Raw genomic sequence first — 10,715 nt, 5'->3', positions numbered from 1 at the left:
CCTCATCCAGCTTATATTTAATCTTATTCTATATACTCAATTGTTTCTACCAGGAATTCATGAGCAATATTGTTAAACAAAACACTGTTAACCAGTGTCCTTAGACTTGAAAAATATCTATACATAATTTTTACTTGTGTGTAAGGAAAGAAAATTGTAGAATCATAAAATACAGACTTCAATGGGGCCTTGAAAATATTCTAGTTCAGCCTTCTAGAGACTTTTGTACAAAGCACTCACAACTTACATCACTCAATTTGTATACATCTTTGCTAATGGAATTGTTTGGATTTAATTAGGTTCAAATGTGCCTTCCTGAAACTTTTGGATCTGTCCCAGAGAGCTTCACAGAATACATCTAATCCTTTTCCTACATGGCATTCCATAAAAATGAGAAGATAGCAATTGTATCACCCCTCCCCTGAAAAATAATTTAGTCAGTTTCTGAAATATTGAATTTATTATCTTCACAAAGAAGTTGGACTCAGTCTACACCCCTAAGTTTCCAGTTTTCATTTCCAGGGTCTGAAGATCTTCAGGTGTTTTTGTTAGTGAGTGGTTCATTCATAATTAAGAGTTTATTCTTGGCCTCTCCCTTAAGAAATGGAGTTACAGAAATCAAATCTATTTGGGCTAATTTTGTTCCTCCTTTATTTTCAGAATTCAATAATATTAGACCCTGTATTGGGTTAAATGGTGGCCCCCCAAAAGATTGGTACTCATCCTAACCCCTGACACCTGTGAATGTGTCTCCTTTGGAAAAGGGGGTTTTGCAGATGTAATTAAGTTAAGGATCTTGAGTTGAGAGCAGCCAAAATTTAGAGTGGGCCCTAAATCTAATGACCAGTGTCCTTATAAGGGACACACAGAGGAGAGACACATGGAGAGAAGAGAAGACACAGAGGATGCCATGAGAAGACAGGGGCAGAAATTAGAGAGAGGCAGCCACAAGCCAAGGAAAGCCTGGAGCCACCAGAAGCTGGAAGAGGCAAGAAAGATTTCTCCCCTAAAACCCTCAGAGGGAATGTAATTTTATTTCAGACTTCTGGACTCCAGAACTGTGAGAGATTAAATTTCTGTTGTTGTAACCCACCCAGTTTGTGGTAATTTATTATGGCAAACCTAGGAAACTGATACAGAGTTCTCTCTCATTCTGCATTTCCAAATCTGTAAAACAGAGCAGCTGCCAAGGGATAGCCTGTTCTCCTTTTGTGTCAGAATAATGTTACCTCACCTTTCCTTGGTTTTCATTTAAGATTGATTTATTTGTCATTTTTAATCACATTTTTAATACTTACTATGCGGAAAGATCCAAGAGATACCCTTGGATTCAAGATGCTGACTAAAGAAAGCTCAGATGAATCTGGAAAATCAAAGCTTGCATGCTCTTGTGTCATAAGATGATAAACATTCATGAGCTGAAGATATCATGAGAACCCCAAAATTAAAATAGGGATAAATGTCACATTGGAGGCTCATTTTTTCCATCTCTCTTGATTATGCGCCTGCCACTAATCATGAAAAGTGGGTTATTAGAAGAGGAAATTGTGAAATTGTGCAAAAGAGAAAAAAAAATGTGTACCAATAGATGCAAACACACACAATTTTACATACAATTTTATGGATCCACCATTGACCACACAAGAGTCATTAGCCCTGTATTAGTTTGCTAGGGCTGTCATAACAAAGTCCTACAAACTAGGTGGCTTAAATAACAGAAATTTATTTTCTCAAAGTCTGGAAACTAGAAGTCCAAGATCAAAGTGTCAGCAGGATTAATTCCTTTGAAAGCTGTGAGGGAGAAACTATTCCATGCCTCTCCCCTAGCGTCTAGTGGTTTGCTGACGATCGTTTGGCATTTCTTGGCATGTAGAAGCATCACCCAATCTCTTCCTTCATCTTCACATGACGTTTTTCTTATATGCTGTCTATCTCCAAATTTCCCCTTTTTTATGACACCAGTCATAATGGATTAGAGGCCAACCTACTTCACTAAGACCTCATCTTAACTAATTACTTCTGCAATGACCCTATTTCCAAATAAGGTCACATTCTGAAATACTAGGGGTTAGAACTTTAACATATGAATTTAAGGGGGGGGACGCAATTTAATCCATAATAACCCCCCAAATTAATTACCCTTGAGGTATGTACTACATGTTCAGAATTGTGCCCATTGTCATGTAAAGTAGAAAGAATTGTGTCATGATCTCTACTCTCAGAGAATCTCCCTGAATGGGCATGTGAAACAATGACTGAAAAAAATAAGATTATTTACTATGTGTGTCATGAAGACAAATACTGTATGATTCCACTTATATCAGGTATCTAGTCAAATTTATATAAATAGAAAGTAGATTGGTGGTTCCCAGGACTGGGGGTGGGGATGGGTAGTAAAAAGGGGAGCTGTTTTATTGTTTAATGGGTATAGAGTTTCAGTTTTGCAAGGTGAAAAAGCTCTGGAGATCTCTTTCACAGCGATGTAAGTATATTTAACGCTACTGAACTGTACACTTAAAAATGGTTAAGGTGATAAATTTTATGTTATATATTTTCTACAACAATAAAAAATAAAATAACTGAAGCAAAAAACTGAGTAGATGGGTGCATGAACAAATGAGATTCTAAAGTATGAAGAAAAAGTAGTAAGAGTGACAAAGAATAAGATTTCGTGAAAGTCATGAAAGACAAGAAAAGATTGAGGAAATATTAAAGGCCAGAGACAAGTGAGGAGAAATCACTCCCAACTTCAAGGGAGATTCTGGATTAGAAAAAGGACATTAGTGAAAAGCTGGTAAATATAATTAATTAATTAATTTTTAAAAATAAAAATAAAATTTAGTTTAGTTAATAATATTGTCCCAAAGTTCCATTCCTGTTCTTGATAATTGTACTATGGTAAGGTCAGATTAGTTAACATTAGAGGAAAGGGGGATTAGAGTTATAAGTTCCTCCTTTGACCTATGTTTGCACTTTTTTTATGAGTCTAAAATGTGTTCATAATTTTTTAAAAATAGTCTTCCAGCACAGTATAAGCTGCTGTGTTCCAATTCGTTCAATTGTGTTCAAATCCTTACTAGCTGTGTGAATTTGAGAAAGTTACTTAACCTCTCTGGTAACATATTCCTTATATGTAAGCTGGGAATACTATAGGCATATACTTCCCTTGGTTGTTATGAAGGTTAAATGAGAATATTAGTGAAGTGACTGGCACATAACAAATACTATAAAAGTGATAGATAAAAAATAAATTATTGCTAAAAAGATGTGTTGACTAGTTAAGAATGTAATTAAATAGACTTGCAATTGGTTAATAAAACATCCAGAGTCTCTGAGAGAAAGCAAGGAGAAACAAGTCATTGAGAAGAGGCTCAGCTTTGGACAACATAAAGGATACTTTTTCCACTGAGGCTGGAGGAAATATTATGGGATGGGTATATGCTAACGTTTATCATTGAAAATAGGAAGTCAAAGGACTTTCCTACCTAAAAGATGCTTTATAATTTATAAAATAGAAAGGATTCTTGACTAAATATGAGATGGCAGAAGGAGTCAGAGCAGTTGGCCTGTGTGTATTTGTAGTTGGGGATGGAGGAACCTTCTGGGGAAGGAAAAAAATTAGGAGATCGTGTAGACATGTTGATAGTTGAACACCCTGTAAATAGACTGATGATATTTGCTAGAAGGAGAGCCCTTATCCTTGGAATTCTTTTAACAGGATGTTCCTATTTTAGGATTGCTCATGATAAACAGACCTAGGTCATAAGGATTTATGGTGCATGGCTCTCTGGAAAATGTCACACAAGCTAAGTGACTATTTGGGGTCCAAAATGGAGATATTTCATAACCTAAATGCTCCCGCTTCATAAAGTAATAACCCATGAACATTTCTTAGAGACTTCATCTATTACTCTGGACCACTCAGTGCATGGCTAATGTGGGAATGATGGACCATGAGAGCTTTGCAAGGCGTCTTAGACCTCTCCAGGCTTCCCCTGTGCCTCTTGATTGCTTGTATTCTTGAATGTTTTTAGTAAAGCTTGATACTGGAGAAGATCTCTCATTTATGTGAGCCAATTTGATAATCAAATTCTTTAGGTTAGCTCAGTGACTAGGAAATAATGGAGCAGGAGGTATAAGGAAAAAAATTTGGAACAGAGAAGGGAGGTGACAAAGGACACATAGCTAAAGTGCTCAAGACCCAGCTGGACTAGAGACAATGAATGGGTAGTGTCACCAGTCCTCGTGGACATGTGATCTCTCCAGTAGTGCCCGACAACCCGAATATAGGAACAGAGAAGGTGGATGATTCATCTAATGGAATCAGAGAGAGAGAGAGAGAGAGAGAGGTTGAAGTGAGGTGTTAGGAGGTAAAGTTTGAATATGGAAGGGAGTGGAAGCGTAAGAGCTGTATGGGGTGGGCTACGCAGCAACTAGACCTGAATTTGAATCACTGCCCGCCCCCTTCCCTTAAGCCTCAATTTCCTTATGTGTGAAGTGGGATAATAATTCCTACTTCATAAGCTTGCCATATGGTTTATGTGAGATAATGGGGTAAAGCACTTAGGACAATATAAGTACACAGTAAATTGTAATTTTTACTGAATAAGTTGGTTGAAAGAAAATGGAGAGGTCAAGGAGATCAAAGCTCTGATGAAGTTAAGACATGCTTGGCAGGAACATAACTGAGAGGATTGAAAGAATCTGAAGTTGCTCAGAGAATGGAATGTTAGGGTTTACGATTTCAAGGGTGGAACAGTCCCAGGGAATAAAAAGGTGCAGAATGGGGACCCAGGGTTCCATAGGTAGGTAACATGCAAGAGTACGGTGGTCACTGACGTTCGTGGAAGCCCAGAACTGTGAGGCTTCTGGGACAGGTCCCAAAAGAGTCCGTTTCAACATTTTTGCTTTTCACTAATGTGAGCATCATGCAGCTACAACTTAACTCCACCTTATATCAGTAAATTCTTAAATAACACTCTGAAATTTGTGTTGAAAATAGATTGATTTGGTTTTTATTATTTCCTATGTAATGAAAACACTGGTGAGGACAGTTGTGCCTCTCTTATCCTGTTAAGCTCAGTGCATCTGGTTCTGCTGTTTCCCCATGAACAGCACGTTACCTGAGGTCCATGAAGCAATGAGGCAAGAAACACTATGTGTGTAATGGCAGTTTTCATTTAAATTATATTATAAACAACATTCCATTGGGCTAATTTACAAGATCAAAGCATAATTATTCTAACATAGTTTCTAAAGAACAAATTAGTTCAAATCACTAACAGATTTGCTGAAATTGGCTATGTAATATAGTACTTTAGCAGAATAAATGATTTAAACTAACATAACTTGTTGAGGTTAATAGTAACAAACTTGAGAATAATTCATAGACAAGGTTAGAAATATACTAATATTAATGTTAATGACATTAACATGATTCTTCTATATTTTAGTGATGTAACTAGTCCAGAAAACACATAGTAAGCAACAACAAGAAAAAATTAGAACCTCCAATAGCGACCAATGCTGTTGAATATAATTAGAAGAAATTATAAATTGGCAGGTAAAACTCTGATCCTAAATATTATATCCATGTGATATCCCTGTAATTTGTTTTAAGTGTAGATTAGGATCCTATTCAGAAGAATAATTTTATTTCTATTTTGAGTTTACAAAAATGTTATGTTATATTTACAAATAAATTTTTTTTCAATTTAGTCTATTCTACAAAATACCAAGCATTCAAATATTTAGGGACATTGGTATGACTGATTTTTTGGTATAATATAATAGTAAAGTATAATAGAGTGTATACATAAACATAGTAATATAATAATACTACAGTTTTATGTTTTATAAAATTTTAGCTGGTGGATTTTGCCATAAATTTTCATCAGAATGGTTTCTTCTTTCCAAGTGAAAAAAGGAATGGTTTGACAGCTATTTCTACTATCATTGTAGACCAGTAGCCAAATCCATTCTAAAGTTACAGTGAAGATAAGATTTCTGGTGTTTAAATCCGTCAAAAGAGTAATATACTGTTGTATAACATTCATCTTAAAGGTTTAAATGCACTTTATCTTCTTTTCTTGCTTCTTTTCTCACATCTGCGCCTTTAATGCAAGATTTGGCCAAGTTCCTATTCTCTGGCCTCTTCTATTTTCTCTCCTTTAAAATAAATTATTGCAATCAAAATAATGCATGCTTATTACAGCTACTCAAATACTACCAAGAAATGTGGTGGTAAACAACAGTATCCCTCTACTTTTCTACCAATCCCACTTCTATTCCTCAGAAACAACTCTTAACAATTTCAATTTTAATAACTAAATAGTACGCTTCTATATACTTCAGTTTATTGATTTGATGACTCGATACTATCTATTGATTCAGCACTATGAATTTTGAGATTTAGCGTATTTATACTTTCTCTTTTTCCCACCTCTGCTTCCTTCTCCCAATGTTAATAGTTAGATCATTATCTTTAATACTCCCATTGCTTACATTTATCACATTAAGTAATATCCTTAAACTTCTGTCTCTTGTTCTATTAATTTTAGGCAGGATCCCTTAACTCTCCACTTAAAAAATTAAGATATTTGGCTTCATACCCTTCCTTCCACTTTTCTTCCATCTCCGTATCCCTTCCACATCCCACCTTCTACCACTTACCTCTTATTTTTGTGTTTTCAAGGCTGTTAACATTCACCTTCTTTCGTGCAACCACAGCCCAACTTTCTATTCTTTTCCAGAGATTAACTCTAAAGGTAGTGACCCAGAAACAGCATTTACATTATCATTATTATATAAATATAAATGTTGTTCAAAGTTGGACCAAGTACCATACTAAAATTGTATTACTTTTTTCTGTAGTTCTGAAGTTACAACCTCCAGGGACACTCAAAGGAGATTGTGGTGGCTTTGTAATGTCAATGTGTAATGTGATCAGCTAGGCTGAACTACATTTCCCAGGATTGCCTTCCCCACATGATTCAAGTTAGAGTGGGCCGGGAAATTTTGTGTGAGATTTTGAAGGCCAAAGTGAAGAAGTAGTCATGTTGTTTTTATGCTCAGCAGTTTGAGGCAGGGGCAACAGGAGGTGTCAAACTCTTGCACATTTTTGCTTATTTACTGGTTCATCTTGTTGGCAAGGAGCAAAGCTCAGCCTGCAGTGGCTGCATCTCTCCCTAGATTTTTCAGTTTCTTTGACTTCTGGGCCAGGTGGATGTTTAATTCCATGACAAAAGGAGCCAGCTTATCCTGCAGAACACACACATTCTCCAAGTTGGAGGTGGTGAGAAATTGGCACAGATTTCAGTCTGCTCTTATTGATCTCAGCTAGTGTTCATTGGTTCTGATATGCTTACTCCTCACTGTTTTATTTATCTTTCCTTCTCCATTGAATGTCCTGCAGACTTCCTTAAAGCCTCAGACATCAGATGCCAGTTGCCTTATGTAAACAGCTCCTACAACTGCGTGTGTGTATACGACTGATATAAATATTGTTTCCAACATTCATTTCAAATGAATTTTCTTTTTTTTTAAACATTCTACAATTGCTTAAAATTGTATCACATCTTAGCTTGCTTCATATTTTTTCCCGAAATTTCTCATTGCATTTCTTTGTTCCTTGAATTTGTGACTTTACCATACTCACATTTTTCTACCTCCTCGATCATATTGTCCACAAAGTTCCTTTTTCCCCTCCCAGAGATCTACTTCCTAGAGTCCTTTCTTTTCAATGCGAATCCCGAATTGTGCAAAGGTGTAGTTCTGAGATTTCACTGACTTTTTTACCAAGTTAGATTGACTGTTTCTTGGATCCCCTATCTCCTTTCTTTGTGTACTTTCCTGTATTGCTGGCGTATATCCTGTAGTCACTTAGAGAAAGGGTTGGTGAAGAATGAGTCTTTTGAATCTTTGCATGTCTATATATGTCTTCAAACACCCCTGATTTTTGTTGAACATAAGATATTTTTTTCCCCTCAGAACTTTGAAGGACTTCTTTATATAAGTTTTTAGTGCCTTTTATCCTTGGTACTCTATAAAATTTCATTACAGTATATCTTTGTGGGGGTCTTTTATGGAGTTCTGGACAGTTGGTGAGTCTTAATATAAAGGCTCATGTCTTTTTCAGTTTGGGATAATTTCCTTCTCTTTTTATGTTTGATAATTCTCCCTCTTCCACTACCAGCAACAAACGCGCACACACACACACACACACACACACACACACAATTTTTTGTCCTGTCTTTCTAAAACTCTAATTAATCAAAATTTAAACATTCCATATTTGAATCCCCTGCCTGCCTCATCTTTTCACTAACATTTACATTACTTTCTAATTTTGGTCACATTTCTGGGAGTTGTTTTTTTTTTTTTCAATCTGCTTGTAATTCCTTTGCATTGCTTTTCTGTTCTTGGATTAAGAATGTAATATCTTTTTGAATCTCTCTGAATATATTAGATACTTTAAGTAGAATAGAAAACACATGTGGACCTTAGTTATTTAACTAGCTACACAAGGATAATAATAACTATTCTGTGGGATTATTGTTAAGTATTGAGATAATATATGAAAAATAACTTGTAAATTATAAAATATGTAAGCATAATATAGAAAAAAGATATGTAATTATATATTCCTACATAATAATATTTCAGAGCATGACAAATAAATGTTCATATTTCTTTTTATTATTTTTTTTAAATAAATTTATTTATTTATTTGTTTTTATTTTTGGCTGTGTTGGGTCTTCGTTGCTGCGCGTGGACTTTCTCTAGTTGTGGCGAGCGGGGGCTACCCTTCGTTGCTGTGCACGGGCTTCTCATTGTCGTGGCTTCTCTTGCTGCGGAGCACAGGCTCTAGGCGCGTGGGCTTCAGTAGTTGTGGCACGTGGGCTCAGTAGTTGTCGTTCGCGGGCTCTAGAACGCAGGCTCAGTAGTTGTGGTGCACGGGCTTAGTTGCTACGTGGCATGTGGCATCTTCCTGGGCCAGGGATCAAACCCGTGTCCCCTGCATTGGCAGGCGGATTCTTAACCACTGCGCCATCAGGGAAGCCCTAAATGTTTTTATTAACCTTGCTTTATAGTCGTATTCCCTTCTATATTGTTCCATACACATAAAATTCTGGCCAAATCACACAACAACATTTTCCAAGTTATTTTTCTGAATCCTTTGCTGTGATACCTCCTTGCCTTTTTTCTTGTGGTATATATCCCCAATACTCATTTTCCACATCTTCTTCAGTAATAAAATCCTTAGTTTTTAGCAAGACACATCATTTTTCCACCTCTCTGTGGTTGATTATGAAAATAAGCAAAATCAGTGTATCCAACTTTTGGTAAATGTCCAGCAATAAAGGGGGCATGCTCTTCTTCTCTACTGCCTCCTCCCTTAGTGCTGGCTGGAATGCAGATAAGATGGCTGGAAATAAAGCAGCCATCTTAGAGCCTGAACTGGAAGTTACATGCAGGAGATAGGCAGAAAAACAACAGAGAGGGAGCACCCTGGATTCCTATCCCCAAGCACTGTACTAGCGCTAGGCTAATTATATCCGGATTACTTTTATGGGAGGGGGAGACAATTTCCTAGCTTGTTGGACCAATGTTTTTTGGGTTTTTTTAGTACTCAAAGATGAATCTAATCCTAATACACTAATATACTCCCCACGCTAATACACTCCTTATCAGTGCATGATACTATTTACTCATCTTTTGAGACTCAGTTAAAATATCACTCTCTCTAGTAAGCTCTGCCTTATTAGGCATCCCCAATCAATTTTAATGTCTCACCTCTAGAGTATATTTTTCATGAGACCAAGGACCCTGTTTATTTTATTCACTACTCTATGCCTAGTGCCTAGAACAACATGTAGGTCATATTAGGCACTCTTTAAATATGTTAAGTATGCATAACTCTATGACCCTTAGGACTTAGTGGCTACCTACTATAACATATATGCTTTTCCCTAAGTTTCTCCCCCAACTCAAATTGTAACCTCACTCATAACCATAGGTGGGTAAAAACCATATATGTCGTATCACTATTTTGCTCATTTATATATAGTACATTCTGACAGTGCTGATGAATTGAATGCTTTAAAATGAGAATAAACTTAATATATAAACAATTAAATTTTAAAGAAAATTTTAAACAAAATTTAAACAAAAATTTAATTTAAACAATTAAATTTTAAAGAAAATTTAAACAAAAGAAAATTTAAACAAAATTTAAACAAAATTTTAAAGAAAATTTAAACAAAAGTATTAAAATTTTGGGTGAAGTACATCAAGACTGCCATCAAAAAGTAGTGTTTCCTCTCTCCTGATGATAGTGAGACAATTTAGTGATTCTATCTTTATTAAACATCATAGAGCAAATCATAGTCTGACTCTGGGCAGTTTACTGAACTTCTAAGCCTCAGTTTTTTCATCACTAATGTGGGGTTGATATCTATCATATTTGGCATCTTGCTCTGTGCTTAACACATATGCTCAGTAAATGATAGCTACATTTCTTATAATGACTAATAAGACATTACCTTTAAAATGTAAAGTTTTATGTACACTCATTTAATCACCGAATATTTGCTTGATCCCTACAATGTAACAGTGATCTAGATTCTTAGGATACAAGGTCCATGCTCATCCTCCAGGAATATAGCCCCTAAACAAAAAATTACAAATGGGATGAGTGCTATTGGGAAAAAACA

This window comes from Balaenoptera borealis (assembly GCF_965194805.1).
Source record: "Balaenoptera borealis genome assembly, chromosome: 6".
NCBI lineage: Eukaryota > Metazoa > Chordata > Mammalia > Artiodactyla > Balaenopteridae > Balaenoptera > Balaenoptera borealis.
This window is presented reverse-complemented; position numbering follows the sequence as displayed.